Source organism: Jaculus jaculus, chromosome 21, assembly GCF_020740685.1.
Source record: "Jaculus jaculus isolate mJacJac1 chromosome 21, mJacJac1.mat.Y.cur, whole genome shotgun sequence".
Classification (NCBI taxonomy): Eukaryota; Metazoa; Chordata; class Mammalia; order Rodentia; family Dipodidae; genus Jaculus; species Jaculus jaculus.
This window is the reverse complement of record NC_059122.1, coordinates 14,090,893-14,100,317: the sequence shown is the minus strand read 5'-3', so window position 1 is coordinate 14,100,317 and position 9,425 is coordinate 14,090,893.

Here is a 9,425-nt window from a genome sequence, read left to right as displayed (position 1 = left end):
AGTCCCAGGAGTAGAAGGACTAAGGGACCCATTAGACCTGGGTTAGCCAGGAATTCCAGTCAAAAATAACCTATGGAACCCAGAATGGTTAGTCCTCCACTCCCTCTGGCGTTTTTCTAAGTTTTCCTTTACCTTTTGTAAGATATTAGTAATGAGGTCTGATTAGTTGGCATAAACACAAGCTTCTCTTAAGGCCAAACACCTTGAGACATAAATATTAGATTGAGACCCCCTGAGTTTTGTATACCGTTTCCTACAGGAAGTCTGCCCGACTGTTGAGCATGGTAGTGGAGTCCTGTAAGTATCCCAGATCCATGTCCACTTGTTGAGACATTTGTTATACACCTAGTTCACCTTTTACCAGTGCTGTTGTTCCAAGAGCTGCCGATTGTGCTATGTGAACCCCACCAGTATGGGCACCAGCAGTGGAGCAGCTGACGTTTCAAGGTCCAGGGGTGAGAAAAGGAGCTCCCGCTCAGCCCACTGTAGGCATGAGCTTGAGAAAGCACACGGGCAGAGACACATAATGTAGACGCATCATCTAGGTCCGTGAGAGTGACACATCCAGTTAGGCCAGTGTCCAAGCCAGCCAAGTTCTGTGGGGTGCAAAGAAGGTCTTAGATTTAGTCACAATGGTAATCAAAGTAGTGTAACTTGTTGAAAATGGGGATTGGGAGAGGTTATAGTTGGAAGCTATTAGGCAAGAAACACTTCCAGCAATGTCTCCTGGGTTAAGGGAAGAACAGTCATTAGTGTTATTGTTTTTTTATGATAGGTATTTCTATGCCCAGACCCACATAGTAAGGGAGTTTGGATTTTAGGCAGAGCCAACATCTTTAACCAGTTTTGGTAGGGATAAGTTAAGTAACTGATTCACACCACTCAGTATGGAAAAGAGACTGGATGGTAATGTAGAGCCTCATTCAGCCTTATTAATGGAGAGGAATGGAGACAGGGAAGGAGAGGAGTCAGGTCTTTGTGTATGGAGAGCTGATACTGGTGGTTGTGGAGGGACAAGGAAAGGGTCTCCCAGAGATGCTATCAGGCCAGTTGGTCTGGACTATATTTTTTTCAAGACAGCCAGCCGGGTACCCAACTCTTCTGGGGCTATTTAGATATCAGGGAGCAGTCTCTGGACAGACTTCTTTTGTTTAGTGATAAGATGCTGAATTTCTGAAATTGTTATATTCCAGACTCATTTATATGTACGGACTCTGGGAAGAAAAGCTCGGTCTTAGGGTCTCTGGAAGGAGTAGCATTATTCTTGAAGCACAGGCAGAGGTAAGCATAAACTGGGAGGCAGTTTCAGAATTTTAAGGTCATTTTTGAAATCATTTGGAGTGGGAGCTATTGAAACAAACTGTATGAGTAGACTGATAAAAACAATCAATTTATGTGATTGGAAAAAGAAAAGTCCATCAGAGGAGATAAGCAAGATAGCACCAAGAGAGGGTCAGTCCCCTTTCATCTAGGCGAGGAGGGGCCCAGGAATCACCACAATGAAAGGTAATAACCCCAGGATCCCAGACTGGAGTCTGAGTTTATTTTTTTCAGGAGGGGGAGAATAAACTCTGACACCTTAATCTCTTAATTCTACTGTGGGAAGAGGAGCTCTAGTGACACACTCAAAAAGAGAAACAGGAGAAGGACTATCAAGAAGCCTCAGGTTCCCTAAGATGGAGCTTTGTTGGAGAGCTTTAGGGCCTATGTTTACTCAGGATAAAGAAAGTTGCAACTGAAGCCGGGCATGACACACACCTTTAAGCACGGCACTTGGGAGACAGAGATAGGGTCAAGGCCACCCTGAGACTACAGAGTAAATTCTAGGTCAGCCTGAACTAGAGTGAAAGGCTACCTCCACCCCCCTCTCCCCATCCCACAGGAAAAAAAAAACAACAGAAAAAATATCTGCATCAGAAAACAGGAGACTAGAGGGGGCCTATGAATACAGAATGGTTATCAAGGAATAACTGAATCTATTGGGCTAGAGGCAAAAAAAAAAAAAAAAAAAAAAAGAGGCTAAACTATGGGTGTGGAGAAGCCCTAACATATAGGGGAATAAATTATATGTCAGAGACAGGATAGGTTTAATTTGGATGAGATTTTTTTAACTCACAGCAATAGGTGTCTTAGCTGGTCACAGAGAGGTATCAGGTCATATATAGAAAAATAATATTATTGGCCATTAAAAAAGGCTAATATAGGGCTGAAGAGATGACTTAACAGTTTAACGCTTCCCTGTGAGACCTAAGGACCCCTGTTCAAGGCTCTATTTCCTAGGACGCACGTTAGCCAGATGCACAAGGGGGCGCACGTGTCTGGAGTTTGCATCAGCTGGAGGCCCTGCTCCCAATCTCCCTCTATCTGCCTCTTTCTCTCTCTGTCACTCTCAAATAAATAAATAAAAAGGCTAATATAGCCCAAAACATCATTGCCTCTGGACTGGTAACATTTATTTATCCACAGTTGTTTCAGTCCACTGTTGAAGTTCCAGTCACACAGGTGTGGCTTTGGGATTGTCGAACATCCCTTTGTACTTTGTGTGCATGGCAGGCTGTTACCCCATGTGGCTTCTCTTAGAATCTTCTAAGTGATGCTGAATCAGGCATGAAGGTAACTTCTTTAGAAGAGTGATATTAATCAGAGCCATTACAAAAGAAACTCCTAGATCATATTAAATCTATTAGCCAATCTGATCTGGTCACTATATATGGATTTTTTGGTATATGACAACAATTACAAGTGACACATTGTATCTAAGGTTGAAAAATGATAATATAGGTGGTAGGTAAGGAAGAAGGAATTGTTAACTTGGTTGGGGAGTAAATAGGAATTTTTGGAAATACAAAGATTTGGTGTAGGTAAGGTAGGAAGTATAAGAGACCAGTAGCATTGAAGCAATATTTGAAAAATCATAAATAATTTTAAATTTAAACATGATAGAGATTAAGAAATTACTAATTTTGAGATTTACTTATAAAATTTACAGGTTTTCTGTAAGTCCTTAATATAGAAGGCTATAAGTTTTTATTTGCTTGGTAAAAAATGGTAAACTAGTAGAGAGATGTCTGTATTTGCATTGTGGAGAATCCTCACATTCTCATAGAAAAACTCAAGATTATACATTTCATCCTGTTCTTCTATGGCATAGCCCAGTTTCCTCAATCTATGAGACTCCATGTACTTTGCAAAAGATGATTAAAGCATGTGATCATCAGTTATGAGGGAATATCAGTTTCATCCTTCATTGCCTCCTCTTTCCTGGGGTCCAGCTGGTCCAGGCTTCAGCGCAGGGATGTTATCACCTTCTCTAGCATCCAACATTAGCACTCCACAAACTCAGCTAGCTTCCTCTCAGCTGCCACTGCTCCTCCACTAGGGGAGGCTTGACATCCATAGCCTAGCTCACCTCCCCCAGGAAGTGGTTGAACTGCTCTGATAACTTTTTAAATTATCACTTGATCCAGTGCTTGTTATAGATGTGTTTAAATTATGTATCTCCTCTCAGTATGCATCAAGAAATGCATCCCTTTCTTTTATATTTTCCAGTTGGTTAGAAAATAAGCTTTTAAATTTTTATTTATTTGAGAGACTGAAAGAGGCAGAAAAAGAGGGAGAGAGAGAATAGGCACACCAGGGCCTCTAGCCACTACAAATGAACTCCAGATGCATGCATCACCTTGTATATCTGGCTTACATGGGTCTTGGGAAACCAAAAACCTGGGTCCTTTCTTTGGCTTTGCAGGCAAGCACCTTAACTGCTAAGCCATCTCTCCAGCCCTGGAAAATAGGTTTTTGGAAGTATGTATATATGTTTATCTCAGTTTCATCTGTTGCAGTATCTTTTTCATCTCTGTTCTTATTGATTAGGGTCTTCTCTCTTTGTTTTGGTTAATTTGCTTAAGTCAATCTTGTTAGTCTTTTCAAAAAAATCAACTCTGAGCTGGGCGTGGTGGTGCACGCCTTTAATCCCAGCACTCGGGAGGCAGAGGTAGGAGGATTGCCATGAGTTCAAGGCCACCCTGAGATGACATAGTTAATTCCAGGTCAGCCTGGACCAGAGTGAGACCCTACCTCAAAAAACCAAACAAAGGGCTGGAGAGATGGCTTAGCGGTTAAGCTCTTGCCTGTGAAGCCTAAGGACCCCGGTTCGAGGCTCGGTTCCCCAGGTCCCACGTTAGCCAGATGCACAAGGGGGCGCACGCATCTGGAGTTCGTTTGCAGAGGCTGGAAGCCCTGGCGCGCCCATTCTCTCTCTCTCCCTCTACCTGTCTTTCTCTCTGTGTCTGTCGCTCTCAAATAAAAAAAAAAAAAATTAAAAAAAAAACAAAAAAAAAACCAAACAAAAATAAAATAAAATTTAAAAAAAAATTAACTCTGTCAACACAATCCAACATATACTTGAACAATCTTGACTTTAGAGTTTAAATAAAGTTGACTTGTCAGTTATTTGAGGTCTCTGTTTTGTTAGTAAGGTATTTGAATGGATAAAACATCCCTCTTAGGACTGTCTTTATTGTATCCCATAGGGCTTGGTATATTGCGCTTTAATTTTATTTTAGTTATAGGGATCTTTTGCTTTATTTCTTAAATGACACATTTATTTTTCAAAAATGTATTTTTCAAACTCCAGGTTTTTTTTTCCCCCCTGTGGTTTTTGTCTTGTTGTTGGTTGCATTCTTATTGCACAATGTCTTATTATATTGTATTGTGGTCAGAAAAAATGCAAGCAGTTATTTCAGTTTTCCTGTTCCTTAAGACTCGATTGGTCCTAATATGAGCTGTTTTTATGGCCCCGTCACTGCAACAGCTATGAGGAGGTAGCAAGGCTGGTGAGGGATGTCCACATGGGATGTCATGGCATCCCTAAGAGCAGTCTCATTTCCATTGTCCCCATTGCCCACAGGTAGGACCGGACCTTGTAGGTGGCTGGGGCAGGCCTTGGCCCAGTGTTCTGGCTGTTTACATCTGAATCAGATCCATGGTGTTCTTTCTCAGTTATGAGTTTTATTAGGAAGTGATGGCTCAGAGGCTGGTAATTTAGGAAAAAAAAAAAAAAAAAAACAACAACTAAGAGTTGGTACTTACTTCTCCTCTCTTTTATCACTTGGTCTCATATTCCCTGTTGTTAAAAACCTTAAAGACAAGATCCAGAAGGTCCTTCTGAGACCTTGGGTCTCTTTTCCAGCTGTTGAATTATATGCCCGATGTCTCAGTCTGACTGGATGATAAGCTGACCATGCTAAAAAAGGTGCCAGCTGGAGTGGCATGGTCTACGGTGACCAGTAACACTGATCTATGGGTGTATATTTAGTAATGGCTTCAGTGAGTTGAACCAGAAAGAGAGCTGGGTTTTCATCAGGGTCCTGGGTGAGTTCCCTAACTTTACAATAATTTACAAAGGTGTGGGTGTTCTTTCCCATGCCCTGTAGGAGACAGGGTTTAATTCTTCAGTTCCCAAATCGCCAGGCTGTTAGGCAGCTCAGTGGAAGGCACAACAATGTTCACTGGCAGGCCGTCCCCTGGTTTCATTCATGCAGAGAATCTGCTTGGGCTTGAGTCAAATGCCAAATGCATTCCTTTTTTCATCTGGTGTTAAGGTGGATGTAAAGACATAATATACATCTCCCCATATTATACAGTAGGCCCGAGTGAAACAGAGGAATTCTTTGCAATACTTAATTTAGAATTTGCAGAAAAAGAACCTAGTTTTTGTTCAACTTGGCTCAGCTTGGAAAGTAAAGAAGGGGCACGAACCCAGGAAGAGCTCTCCAGTCCCGCTACCTTCCTTATGGGAAATGTTGTGGTGGGGTGTGGGTCTGTGTGCGGGAGTGGGCATGAGGGGGTGAAGGGAGGGGCTTGATGGGTAAGGAGGGTTTTAGTGAGGGTGAAGATGAGTTGGGAGACTGCAAGAGAGGGACAGAGAATTGGTTGTGGAGGTGGGGAGGGACCAGGGGGCATTGTGAAGGGAGGGTAGAGAATAGGACTCAGTAGTGCATCTAGGGAACAGGTCTTTGGTGAGGGAGATGTGGATCCCCAAAATGCTGGGGCCTGGGGAGGTAGGTAAGGAAGGGGTTTGTGTGCAGGAAAAATCGGAAAAGGTAGACTGGGGAGAAGGAGCACTGGCGAGCACAGAGGAAGTTAGGAGTGGGTGCAGCAGGAGGATTTGATTAGAGGAACAGTCTCGATGTTTCCATGGGCATGTGTGTAAATAGAAGAAAGCTTGTGAGCTGGGCATGGCAGCGTATGCCTTTAATTCTAGCACTTGGGAGGCAGAGGTAGGAGGATTGCCATGAGTTCGAGGCCAGCTTGAAACTACATAGTGAGTTCCAGGTCAGCCTGAGCTGGAGTGAAAACCTACCTTGAAAAACAAAAACAGGAAAGCTTGAATATATGGAATTTCAGGCCACTTGTCATATGAAATTGTCCAGGTCAGTAAGGAATCACAAATCAAAAGTTCTCAATTGGGGCCAAATATGACTATTGTCTAATTTGTACTGGGGCTAGATCTGCGTAGGGAGTTGGATTAAAATTCTGGCCTTGAGGTCTGTTACGCTAGATTTTAGGCATACCAAAGGAGTGTCTTTGGGAATAGAGCACTTAGAGCCCATTTTGTGGATGGGTAAGGCACAGGCTGGACTCTGGCAGCAAGCCGTCACTCAGTATCAACATGGAGCTGTAAAGGAAGGGCTTAATTCTGATAGTGGCTTGTCACCTAGCACCAAAATGGAGCTGGAAATTGTAGGAGCAAGAAGAAAGTGTACCCAACCCTCAGGGAGGCCAACAGCTGAAAGATACGAAACCAAAGGATGACAGTGTAGGGCACCTCTAGACTGTGTCTAGGCCTTACTTTGATGGTGTTTCATGAAGTATTGAATGGACCGGAGAGTCAAATTACAAAGGGGCTCTGTGCTGGAGATCAGAGGGAACTAGGAAGTGAAGGAAAGTGCAATTGATAAGACTGGGAACTGAGTTTACCTGAAACTTCAATAAAACCCCAGCACAGGTCTTGTTCCATTTAAAAAGGCAAAACTGCGAAAGCCAGAGGCTTCAGTTCATGACTGGCAGCTCCTCAGCCTATGTAGTAACCATGGAGGATGTTTGAGTTTTCAAAGGGACACAGTGTACAGAGAAGAAAGGCAAAATGGGAGAGAATTAGAGGTAAGTGCAGGTCTGTAGACTACCCTGAAAAGGGAGGTCAGAGACCTTAGTGCACTTAGCAGGTGATTTTAGATGTTCACCAGAGTTGCCCTGGCCAGAACTTTTCCATGTCCACAAATAGTGTGTTTCATCCAGTCCAGTGGGCTGAGAGGCAAAGGAAAGGTTACCCAGAAGAGAGGGCTGGGGCCCACAAATGTCAAAACCCTCCCAGGTTTCAGCACCACTGAGACCAACCAAAGCAATGTGAAAATGAAAGACCCAACCTCCACAGCAATAGATTGTTCTCTATCCAGAGCAGAGAACAGAGGCTGACATTCTCTTCACACTGTTTCAGACTGTAGCATTCAGACACTACTGAGCTGAGTTTCTATAGGATTGGGAGAAAGCTTGCAGGGGTAAGGAGTGGGGAAGAGAAAACGGGAACCTGGTCATTTCTTTTTGCTGACTTAATTTGTGAACCTGGTCATTTCTTTTTGCTGACTTAATTTGTGAACTGGCTTAATAATTAAGGCACTGAGCTCAAACCTGTCTTATGGCCTTGGGGCAGTGTGGAGATATTCTCTTCTAGCCATAGCTTAGGGAGGTATTTACAGTACAAAAAAATCTCCTGTTTTTAGGTCTTCACCGAGGTCAACATGCCTTGGTTACTATGTTAATTAATTAATCCTTCATAGTTCAGTCACCAAGTATTTATATAGTTGCTGAAGTTCCTCCTGCTGATTTCTTTTTCATCCAGGTGGGGTCTCACTCTAGCTAAGGCTGACATGTGTAGTTTCAGGGTGGCCATGAACTCATGCAATCCTCCTACTTCTTCCTCCCAAATGCTGGATTAAAGGTGTGCACCACGATGCCCAGCTTAATAAATTTTTACTTATTTATTCATTTGAGAGAGAAAGAGAAGCAGAGAGAGAAAGAGAATATGGGCATGCCAGGGTCTCCAGCCACTGCAAACAAACTCCAGACACATGTGCCAACTTGTGCATCTGGCTTACATGGGTCCTGAGGAAACAAACCTGGGTCCTTTGGCTTGGCAGGCAAGTGTCTTAACTGCTAAGCCATCTCTCCAGCCCAGTTTCTATTTTTATTCCACTGTGGACTCAAGAGAATGCAAGAAATTTTCTCAATATTTTTGCATTTGTTAAAGGTCGTGTGTTCATTTTGGTGAAGCTGCCATGTACTGCTGAGAAAATTGTATATTCCTTATTTCTTGGAAGGATTTTTTTTTAAACATCTGTTTAATCTAGCTGGTACACATCACTGCAATATTTTTGTTAACTTTTAATTTGGAGGACCTAAATATGTATCATATCAAAATCATCCCTGATTACTGTGTGGACCTTTGTGAAGTTTTTACCTTTCAATATTAGTTTTATGAACTTGGGATCCTTAGTATTTGGTGCAAAAATATTTGCAACTGTCTTCTTAATGAATTGTTCCCTTGGTTAGCTGTGAAGTCTACATTATCAGATATAAGAATAGTCACGTGTTGCAGGTAACTTTTTCCTGGGAAGACATGAACACATGTCTATTCACTTCAGATACAGTACTGATGACAGAGCAAATAATTGTACCAAAACCAGTTTTGGTGAAACAGTGAGTTTATTGGGCTTACCTAGAGTTGGATAAGGATTCCTTAAAGGAACATAGATGACTCAAAGATATCTGCATCATTCACAACAATCATCCTGTGCCACCACACTTGGACAGTCATCTTTCTTGTTTTCAAAGTAGGATCTCACTCTATCCCAGGCTAACCTGGAACTCATTCTGTAGTCCCAAGCTAGCCTTGAACTCACAGCAAGGCTACCACCTCTGCTTCCCAAATTTTGCAACAAAAGGTGTGCACCACCATGCCTTGCCATCTCTGATTGACTTTCTTTCCTTCCTTTCCTTTCATTCTCTCCTTTCTTTTCCAGGTAAGGTCTCTTGCTCAGGCTGATCTGGAGCTCACTCTGTAGTTCCAGGATGGCCTTGAACTCCCAAAGATCCTCCTACTTCTGCCTACTGAGTGTTGGGATTAAAGGTGTGCAACACCATGACTGGCTATTTTTTTTAAAACCCTCTTAGAACTTCTTTCATTGTATCCCATAGGCTTATGTATGTTGTTTAAAGAATTGATTTCATAGCCGGGCGTGGTGGTGCATGCCTTTAATCCCAGCACTTGGGAGGCAGAGGTAGGAGGGTCGCCTTGAGTTCGAGGCCACCCTGAGACTACATAGTTAATTCTAGGTCAGCCTGGACCAAAGTGAGACCCTATCTTGAAA